Source organism: Phascolarctos cinereus, unplaced genomic scaffold (genome assembly GCF_003287225.1).
Source record: "Phascolarctos cinereus isolate Bilbo 61053 unplaced genomic scaffold, phaCin_HiC Scaffold_9;HRSCAF=440, whole genome shotgun sequence".
Classification (NCBI taxonomy): domain Eukaryota; kingdom Metazoa; phylum Chordata; class Mammalia; order Diprotodontia; family Phascolarctidae; genus Phascolarctos; species Phascolarctos cinereus.
In genome coordinates this window covers 21701786-21712580 of record NW_027556402.1, presented here as the reverse complement: position 1 = coordinate 21712580, position 10795 = coordinate 21701786, and the positions used below count along the sequence as shown (strand labels likewise).

The following is a 10795-nucleotide window of genomic DNA, read 5'->3' as shown; positions in this document are numbered from 1 at the left end:
TCATTCCACCAAGCTCATTAGTGGTTTTTTTTTTTAAGGCAATTGGGGTTAAGTGACTTACCCAGGGTCACACAGCTAGTAAGTGTGTTTGGTCTCAGGTCAGATTTGAACTCAGGTCCTCCTGTCTTCAGGGCCAGTGCTCTATCCACTGCGCCAGCTAGCTGCCCCCAAGCTCATTAGTTTAAAGGAAAGTCATGTGTGGTCACTGTCTGCTTGGGGAAGAGTGTAATAGACAGTGAAATATATCAATTGGCTGCCTCCTAAGCATTGGACATTCTGTTAGGGAGCTGATGACCTCACTGTGTTACTACCAGGCCCCCAACGCCCAGAACCAGCTCTGGAACATGGCAGGCCTCAGAGAACAACTAGCGCAACCCTCTCATTTCACAGATGAGGCAACTGAGGAAAGGGTTGGGGAAAGGGGTGTAAAATGACTTTCCCACACAGGCAGTAACTATGAGAGGTAGGATTTGAATCCAGGTCCTCTGGTTACAGAGCTGTATTCCACTGACCTTTTTCCTTTTTTTTTTTTAATACATTTTGGGGGGTAGCTAGGTGGTGCAATGGATAGAGGACTGGCCCTGGAGTCAGGAGGACCTGAGTTCAAATCCGAACTCAGACACTTGACACTTACTAGCTGTGTGATCCTGGGCACGTCACTTAACCTCATTGCCTAGCAAAAAACCCCCCCAAACAAAACAAAATATACTTGAGTTGAGCAAAGTTGGAAGTTTGCTAATTTTATTCAGTAAAGGTTTTTTTTTTAAATGAGGTATTTGCTATTTTCATACTAGCTCCATCTTTAATGGGGCAATTACAACTTGAATGTTGAGTAAGGTCAACAAGGAAGAGTACATAGGACCATTAGCTGAAGACAGCATTTCTGTTGTTGTCCAGCCATTTCAGTCATGTCTCACTTTTTGTGACCCCATTTGCGGTTTTCTTGGCAGAGACACTGGAGTGGTTTCCTATTTCCTTCTCCAGCTCATTTCACAGATGAGGAAACTGAGGCAAACAGGTTTAATCGACTTGCTCCTTAGCATTTTGAGCCTTCAGCAGACTGGAAATGGAAGCAAAAGAAAGGATAGCTAGTATGCTGGATCAGTGTCAGTAGTTAGGGCTGTATATTAGAGACCCCGAGATAATATTGTGGGTAGTGCTAAAGTAATAAATAAAATGCCAAAGAAAATGGTGGCATGCGGCATTCTTTTTGTGTTCTGGTCTAATATTGAGACACTGCTGCTGGGCTCACAAGGCCTAAGCTATTGCACCACTCCCTTCTCTATGAAGGGGGTCTCTGCTCTTCGACCAGAGATGCTCCTCCTGTGGTTAAATCCTGCCTATAATTAAGGGGATTAGTTTCCCCCTTCCTTACATTCTTCAAATGCATCAAGTCCCCTCTCCAGTGCTCTGGGGGAAAGCTGCTTAAGGTTAGGGTTATGGCTCAAGTCTAAGTGTCCCCAAGGAGGAGAGAAAAAGAAATACTCTCTGCACAATGTGAGTCAGGTATGTGGCAGGTAATTCATTCCCACACAAAAAATGTGTCACATTAACAAAACAATCATAATAGAATTCAGTAACAACTTATAACTATTGTTACAATCATCAGAACACAAAGCAATTTGCAGTAGTGCTAATCAGGCATTTTACATTTTACCTTGTCTTGTACTGTACTTACAATTCTGCTGGCAAAAGGGCCACACTTGGCTCCATTTTCCTGTCAGAAGCTTCCCTTGCCACCAGCCAGCTCCAACCCAATGAGACATAAAGCCTCGGGACCTTTTCAACTTGCAAGATTGCTTCCAAACCTGCCATGTCCATCTCAGCACATTCTTTCACCTAAAAAAAAAAAAAGAAGCAAGCACAAAGGAGAAGGAAGTTGTTACTTGGAAAAAGTCCCCACCCCTTACCAAATCACATAATGTTTCCTGAAGAGTTGTAGTTGAGAGGATCTCAGGCCAAAGCTGATTCTTTTTTTGGTTTGTTTTGTTTTTGCTTTTTGGTGAGGTAATTGGGGTTAAGTGACTTGCCCAGGGTCACACAGCTAGTAAGTGTCGTGTCTGAAGCTGCATTTGAACTCAGGTCCTCCTGACTCCAAGGCCAGAGCTCTATCTACTGCACCACCTAGCTGCCCCTGATTCTTCTTTTAAAATGTCCACTGAGTCCACGGCGTCCAGCTCCACAGCCAATAAAAGGACTCATTATCACCCAAAAGTGTGAGCCATTTCCTTCTGAATCATACATGCCCCAAAGCTCCCATGTCGCTGAGCAGAAGAAGGAAGAGTGGCTCTGAGCATGCTCATGAAGGGGAATGGTCCCTGCTGTCCTCATCCTTGAAATTATTATTGGTTCTTTTATTGCTTCAGAGGCTTTGCTCTCTGCTTAGCCTCATTCCTAACCATTTCATTAGCAAACATAACCAGCCAAAACTGAAGAGGGCCTTTGAGATGCACGCACCTACTCTTGAATTTAATTGAAATCAATTAAGAGGACATCTTACATTCCTAATGTTTCTCGTCTGTGGATGTTTGGGGCTTCTAACATTTCCAATTTTCTTCTTGCTCTTTGCCCCAGGAATCCCAGGCCCATGCTCTTCATTTTCTTCGTCCTCTGTTGTACAGAAAACTTTTTTTTACTGCATTCATCAATCCATGCCACAGCCTTGGCTGAAGGCAGTCTCCTTTGGGCCAGCAGTGACTGCCTGACGCCCCAACCTGATATCCAAACCTCATTCTTCTCGATAACCTTGTTCAGGGGAAGCTGCAGCAGCCAATTTTTGTCATTCTGCATGGGCTTACTCTTTGTCTCCCATTTCTTTGCAAGGCCTCGGGAAGCTCAGTTCCCAGAAATCACCAGCTGGGTGGTAAAGCTTAAGATTCTGTGGTGAGCCAAGAAATTATCCATCACAAAAGAAAGAATGAGCTTCAACTGAATTCTAACATCAGTTTCCCTAGTTGCATTGAAGAGTGTTTTCTTTGCAAACCTACCCCCAACAGCGCGGGCAAAAAGACCAGTATCTGGAATGAAGCAAAGAATTCTTGAAGATGGAAACAGCATTTATAATTATGCTTTACTTTGTGCCCTTGGACCTTGAGGGATCCTCAGATTGTCATCATTTAATGGGTACCCAGACAACGTGAGTAGGATCCAGCAGCTACTCTGTGGAGGAAAAAATGAGAAAGAAGCCACACAGTAATGTAAAAAAGTCTGCCTGGAATTTCAATCCTTCTGGAATTGGGGAAAGTGCAAGCCATCTTTCCAGTTGGGATTTGGTTATCGACACTGAAGTCCAGGCCCTGCAATTCTTGTGAATGTTCTGGGGTCAAGACTTTCACAGATTAAATTCTTATGACTACTGCTTAATATTCATGAACCATTCTCTGGGTGCATGACCCTTTGGAGTTTCCACAGGACATAGAAAAATGTGTATTTCTTATCCTCCAACAAAGAAGCATTCCTGTACTCTAATCTAGGAGAGATAAGATGGTGAAGCCTATAGCTTAGAATAACAACCATTGTATTCACATTGGTGGAGAATAGAGCAGAAAGGGGAAACTTTGAAGAAAAGGGAAGCTGATATAGTACTACTAGGATCCTTAAATCATTCATTCATTCATCAAATTTAAATTGTTTGAAGATGTTTCTGTGATAGTCTGTGGGAGACACAAAAGTTACACAAGAGATGAGTATGGTGTTTGTTGTTGTTGAGTGATTTTAGTTGTGTCTGAATCTCTGAGACCCCAGTTGGGATTTTCTTAGCAAAGATATTGGAGTAGTTTACCATTTCCTTCTCCAGCTCATTTTACAGATGAGGAAACTGAGTCAAACAGGGTTAAGTGACTCACCCAGGGTCACACAGCTAGTAAGTGTCTGAGGCTGGATTTGAATTCAGGTCTTCCTGACTCCAGGGCTGGCACTCTATTCACTGCATCACCTAGCTGCCCAGATACAAGATGGGTATGTTCTTATGACGTAGTATGAGAGATAGACACATCCCCTAATAACTACAACAGAAGGCAGCATATGATAAGTAACATATAAGAGAATCACAGAATTTTTGAGGTAGAAGGGATCTGAGGGCATCTAGTCCAATCCAAACCTGGAAAGGAATCTCTACTATAACATACCTAACAAGTGATTATGTAATCTCTGCCTCTCCTCTAGCAAAGAGGAATCCACTACCCACTGAGGCAGCATGTTCCATTTTGAGTAGCTCTAATCATTAGGAAAATTTTCCTGACACCAAGTCTGAATCTGCCCTTTGTGATTTCTACCCATGGATCTTTGGCCCCTCTGGAGCCAAATGAAACAAGATTCATTTCTCATCCATAGGATAGTCCCTCAGATACCTGAGGACAGCTATTATGTACTCCCCTCAGTTTTCCCTTGTCCAGGTTAAATATCCCTAGTTAATCCAACCACACACCTAACATGACACCAAACTGAAGGCTCTGCTATTCAGGGTATCCCAAAAGGCTTAGTGCAGTTAAGCTTTAATAGTTTAAAACTGCATGAAGACTTTTGGGACTCCTTAAATATCAACTCTCATTGTGTTTGGGCAATGATAGGGATGATTGTCTCTAACTTGTTATTGTCCTTTTTTAACCGTGGTGCCTAGAACTCAACACAATGCTGCAGATGTGGTCTGACCAGGGCAGAGTATTATCGTCTCCTTATTCCTGGAAGTTACTGCATCTCCTCATTCAGCCCCAAATTGAATTAGCTTCTTTTGGCTGCTACATCACACAGATGACTCCTATTGAGTTGGGAGCCCACCAAAACCATCCCCCACATCTATTTTAGATGAACTGTTAACTAACTTACCTCACTCCATTCTGTACCTTGGAGCTGGAGTTTCCAAAGTTAAGCGTAAGACTCCACAAGTCTTCTTCCTGAATTTCATCTTATTAGATTCAGCCAGCTGCCAAATGCTTATCAAAATCTCTTTGAATGTTATCACCCATTGTCTTAACTATGCCTTTCAGCTTTGTGTCTTCTGCAAGTTTAATGACTTCTCATCTGTGCCTTCATATACAGTAAGTCAGGGTAAGGGTTACTCTTGGAGCATAGCCATTGAACCAACCTCAGATCTATCACACAATCATACAGTCAAAGACCCACTACTGCCTCCACAAGAATAGCTTGAGATACTTCACTAAATGCTTGGCCAAAGTCCAGGTCAACTCTATTTACCACCTTCCTGATATCTACATTTAGTATACTGTTTTTTCCCCCAAGAGCAAAGATAGTCCACCATGACCTGTTCCTGATGAATTCATGATAATTTTTTATGTAATCACTGCTTCCTTTTCCAGATGTCTCTCGACCATTTCTTTAATGGTCTGGTCTAGAATTTCCTCCCAAATCAAAGTCAAGCTCATTGTCCTATAGTTTGTAGAGTGTATCTTTTCCTTTTTAAAAACTAAGAAAACATATGCCCTTCCTCAGTCTGACAGACTTCTTCCATTTTCTATAAACTTCTAAATACCACTGACTGTAGCTCAGCAACCACTTTCTTCAGTACCCTTCAGCACAGTCATCAGACCCTAGATCAGCTGGACCATGTGATATGAATTCCTCAAGGGGAAATGAGTTCTCTCTTACAATCTCTTTACTGATCTCAGGTTTCAATTCTCTATTTGCCATTTTTATTCTGTCCAAGGTCATTCTTCTTGCAGAGAAAATAGAAGCAAAACAAGATTTAAAAATGACCTAAATCTGCTTTCTCTCCATTTGCCAATATCATGAACTCAACCCCTCCAAAATCTCCTATGTAATTTCCTATCGTTATTTGGTTCAAGGCTTTCTCTCTTGCTTTTTTCCCCCATAGAAGTTGAAAGCAGGCTTACACAAAGGTGTGGGGGTCAAAAACTTTAAAGAGGGTTTGGAGAGTGAACAAATAAATAAATCAGTGGCAATTTGGGTATCCTTAGACTGAGAATGTATTGAAGAGTGCATGGCTAATTCACCTCAGAGAGGGGGCCCACTCACGGAAGCCTGGATTGACATCATAGAATCATAGAATGTTTGAGAAGGAAGGGACCTGGTATTTCATTTTGACAAGCTCATTTTACAAATGAGGAAACTGAGGCCTAGATATTTTAGGTGATGTCCCTAAATTCACCCAGGTAGCAAGAACTCAAATCTATTTCATAGTCCTGTTTCCTTCAGTGTATCTCCATTAGCACAACCTCCAATTCATGATTACAAGGTTGCTAAAACTGTAAGATCACAGAAGGGGTAGGCAAGGACAAAGTAGCAATTATGGGTTACAATTTTCAGAGATCAGGTAGCTAAGGTCTCTTAAATGTAGACCTTAGATGAAGTGTAGCTCTCCCCTAGATATACTACTATGGAGTGGATTAGAAATATCACTTTCTTCTTCAGGTAGGCAAGCGCTGCTCAGAGTATCCCTTGTTCCTATAAATTTGGCCTTTAAGGATTTCTGAGGAGAGTGCTATGATAGGAAAAAGGCAGGTAGGATAGAGTGTCCTCTGCTCTGACTACTGACCTCAAAATCCAGCCTTCTACAGGAAGCCTTCCCCAACCCTTCTTAATTCCAAAGCCTTCCTCCAGTTAGTGATTCCTATTTATCTTGCTTCCTATATATTTGTTTGTTTACATGTTGTCTCACCCATTAGATTGTAAGCTCCTTGAGGGTAAGAACTGTCTTTTGCCTCTTTTTGTATCCCTAGCACTTAGCACAGTGCCTGGCAAATAGCAGGTACTTAAATGTTTACTGATTCATTGAGACCCCATTCTGGACCATCTGAGCATAGAGCTCATCTTAATGGCTATACAAAGAGGACAATGGAGGTGATCAGATCAGGAAGAGGGCAGAGAAGGGCTGATCAGATGTGAATGACAGGGAGGGGACCTGGGACTGGCCAGAGGGGTGGAAAGAGGATCAGGCCAAGGCAGCAGATTGTTATTTGTTAGACAATCTCGGTCCAGTTCACAGCCCTGTTACACCCCACCTCTTCATCCTTGGAGCAGTGAGCTGCTTCCCATTTTCTTATCCCCTCGTTTTCCCCTCTGATCCAGTGGGAGGAGGGGAAGATGAAGAGAGGAAGTGAGGCTTTTTGTCCCCTGTTAGTCTTTCAGCCAAAGTAATTCTAATTTTGGAAAATTTATTCCTAAAATTGCTTAATTGTTTCTATGTGATTTGCAGTTGTTTTAAGATGGTCATCTACCATTGAATTGGTTTGCTTGTGAATACAGGAAACAGGATTGAGAAAGTAGAACATAACCCTAAAAGGGACAAGAGACAAGCTGAGATTGGGTGGAGCCAAGAGAGAGGGAGTCCATCTGCAAAGAATAATAAATTTTCCCAAGTGATTATGCACATATTACATACACATATTAGGTATTTTGTTGTTCAGTCATGATTCTCCATGACCTCATTTGGGGGTTTTCTTAGCAAAGATACTGGGTGGCCATTTCCTTCTTCAGCTCACTTTACAGATGAGGAAACTGAGTCAAACAGGGTTGAGTGACTTGCCCAGGGTCACACAGTTAGTAAATGTCAAATGTTTGGTCTGAGGTGGGATTTGAACTCAGGTCCTTCTGAGTTCAGGGTCGGTGCTCTATTCACTGTGCCACCTTATTATTATTATTATTATTATTTATTATTATTATTATTATTATTGTTATTATTATTATTATTATTACAAGAGAGAGCTTGGAGGTGAAGTAGATAGGACAGGCCTCAGAGCAGGGGAGACCTAGGTTGAAGTCCTACCCCTGAGACATACTTGTTAACTCTGAGAAAGCCCATTTAACCTTTCAATGCTTGGGGCAAATTTCTAAGACTATAAATTTCACAAGTATTACTGGCACTCTTAGAAGGAGCTTCTCTCCTCTGGGAGTTCCTTTTAATCAATAAAATCATGTCCTTGCCCTTTCCCCCACCCTGTTATATGCTACTATCTTGGGCTTTTGAGTGCTTTTTGGAGTTGGTACAAATGAGTCATTCTCTGTGCTTGGAGTGTCCTTTCTCCCATCTATGCCTATTGAAATCTATCCTTCAAGGCACTCTGCAAGTGAGCCTTCCCTGATCTGCCCAGTCAAAGGTCCATATTCTGAACTCTCCCTGCATTTTATGGCTCTGGAATGTACTTGTGGTTATTCTGGTTTATATTGTGTTTATTTATGTTAATGCCCCATCTCCCTACGTTATCCCCTTCATAGGCTAGGTTTAGTTTTCCGTACATCTCCCCTAGTGCCTAACAAAGTGCACTGGACTTAGGAGTTACCAAATAAATATTTGTTAAATGAATAAATATCATCAATTCAAAAGAATTTAGTTCAGTTCAGCTAAATGTTGCAAGAATATGCTGGGTAGTATTGGAATTTAATCATACATGCAAAATTAATTCTGTATTACTGATCATATTAACATAATTGAGAATTAATCACATAGCATATAGTTGGAATGTAATAAATCTTTATTCATTTGAATTTGTTTGTAGGTATACTGTGTTGTGTATTCAATGACCATAGCAATATTATGATTTAAAGGAATCTTTGATGGAGAAAAAAGACAAATGAATATAAGTATTCCGAAAGGGAGGAATTTCAGAAGTGGTATTTGGAGCTCACCTTCTCTGCGTGCTGTACAAACATTGGGAACTGTTTCAGCATTTTTGGAAAGGACTTAAGTAGACTTCATTGTTTATTTAGCTTAAATTTGTGTAACCAACCCATTTAGACTTTAAAAAGTAGTTAAAAACAAACAGGAACAGGAAAGAGCAAATAACAAAGAGGAAGGAGGACCTCTCCCCAAGCTGGCTGACCAATATTCTCTCACCCTTTTTGGTGAATAGGACACCTCCCTGCCATGGCACCCTTCCTCAGGAACTCTGCATACAAAATTGGGAACACCCCAGTTACTATTTTGCATGTTTGTTCTCCTCTCCAAATTCCTACTTTACTGACATCCCAGGCAGGGTCCTCCTCTAGTTATAACCAGGCTGAGTCAGCAGAACTCCTTCAAGGGGACATTCCTAAGGGATGTTGGCCATGAAATTGGTGAGGCAATGCAGCTAGCCCACCCCTTGAACTCCCAGGCCAGGGCAGGAATCTGTGGGAACTGGAACTCTCCAGTTGAAGAGTGAAAGGGAGAAATTGCCAAGTAATTAGAGAAAGCTCTTCTATTTAGCCTTTTACATATTCATCACATCCCCAACCAATGGCTAGTGACACTGAGCTCTGATGGGCCATAGTTCAGGCTTCAACTGTACAAGCTCCCACAGAGCTAAGGAGGCTATCCGGACTAGAAAAGGGAGGGCCCAGATTTCTCTGGTTTGTCTTCTTATGCACAGGGCTTGCTTTTTGTGGTTTCTAAGTTTCCCCCCTTAAATTCCTCTCCATTAGCAGTTTGCAATTACTTTGATGTCAAAATCCAAGTCTAATCTTTCTTGTATGAATTCTGTGATGATTATTATTTTGTATTTCCTGTCTTGACATTTACGGCTCATTGCCAGAGTCCCTGTCTTTTTCCCATTATCTGTCTAAATAACACATTCCCAGTGGCGAAACCCTTTGGCTTTCTAACCTCTAAAGTAGTCTTTCTTCAAGTTCCAAATGGGATGTTCTTGCGTCAGGTCAGTAATAGCTATTTTTTGTAGACTCTTTAAACACAGCTTACACTTACTGACAGATGAGGGCTTTTTGCTCACACATTGGAGTTTCACACTTCAGTGCTCAGGCAGTTTTTCTATGTTATCTACTTTTAGGTAATGAGGGGTGAGGTTAGGAAAAGGGTCTGAATCAACCATACCTGATAGCAACTATCCGGCTAGCCTCCTCTGAGGAGGACCTCATTATTTCCCTGGCAATCCAGGCCACTTGGGGAGAGCCCTAATTGTCCAGATCATTTTTCTGACATCAAGCTTATTCACCTCTTTGTAACTTCCACACGTTGTTCCCAATTCTGCTCTGTGGAGTTATGCAGACCAAGTATAATTCCTCTTTTACAAAACAGCCTTTCAAGTACTGGTAGACAGCATTTGAGTTCCCTTTTCATATTCTCTCCTGTAGGCCAGATATCATCATCTCTTTCAACCATACCTCCTATGATATGGACTTGAGACCTTTAGCCATCCTGGCTCTCTGAACATCCTTCAGCTTATCACGGCTCTGGTTAACTTGGGGTTTATTGGCTAGATCTCTCTCTCAAAGACCAAGCCTTAAACCCAATTTACTGTGGATCTTAAGGATTGGACAACGATAGGTCCCTGCCCAAGCACCACTTCATGGTTGTTTTTTGGGCCCTTCTGGCTCAAGTGAATGTAAATAGCAACTGTTTCTCTTTTGGCCAGCAACCCTGAGGGCCTGCCCCTCCCAGTTTGATTTTTTTTTTAATTAAAGAGGCCATCCTTTGACTCACTTCTTAAAGATGCTTGCCTATTCACTGAATGGACATTGCCTCACTCAAAGTGAGAACATGAAAAGAACTCAAATTAAAAGGGCCAGGGTCTCCCATTGCACCCTGAACCATCTCCAGTTATCCTGATGAATATCTGGCCCCTGGACCCAGATGGCTCTATAGGAGAAAGTGAGGCTGGTGACCTTGCACAGCTCTCCCTCACTCAAAGCAAAGTCAATTGCAAGTCATGCCATCATCTCTTTGATGTCATGGTCCTTTTCGAGAATATATGTCTCATTCTGCACCCTGTAGCCATCACCTCTCTGTAATGGATAGCATGCTTCATTGTCGGTCCTTTGGAATCATGATTGGACATTGTATTGATCAGTATTTCTATGGCTTTCAAAGTTATTTATTTTTATAATA

The 10795-nt window shown here is 41.8% G+C and overlaps 1 long non-coding RNA gene across 1 annotated transcript; it reads right to left on the bottom strand.

Moving 5' to 3' along the window:
* Nucleotides 1-724: 724 nt before the first annotated feature.
* Nucleotides 725-1836, bottom strand: LOC110209667 (uncharacterized). The gene is made up of 2 exons (XR_002324878.2): nt 1679-1836; nt 725-1060 (listed from the first exon to the last, which is right to left on the bottom strand). It is a non-coding gene; the product is annotated as an uncharacterized LOC110209667 (long non-coding RNA).
* Between the last annotated feature and the right edge of the window lie 8959 nt (nt 1837-10795).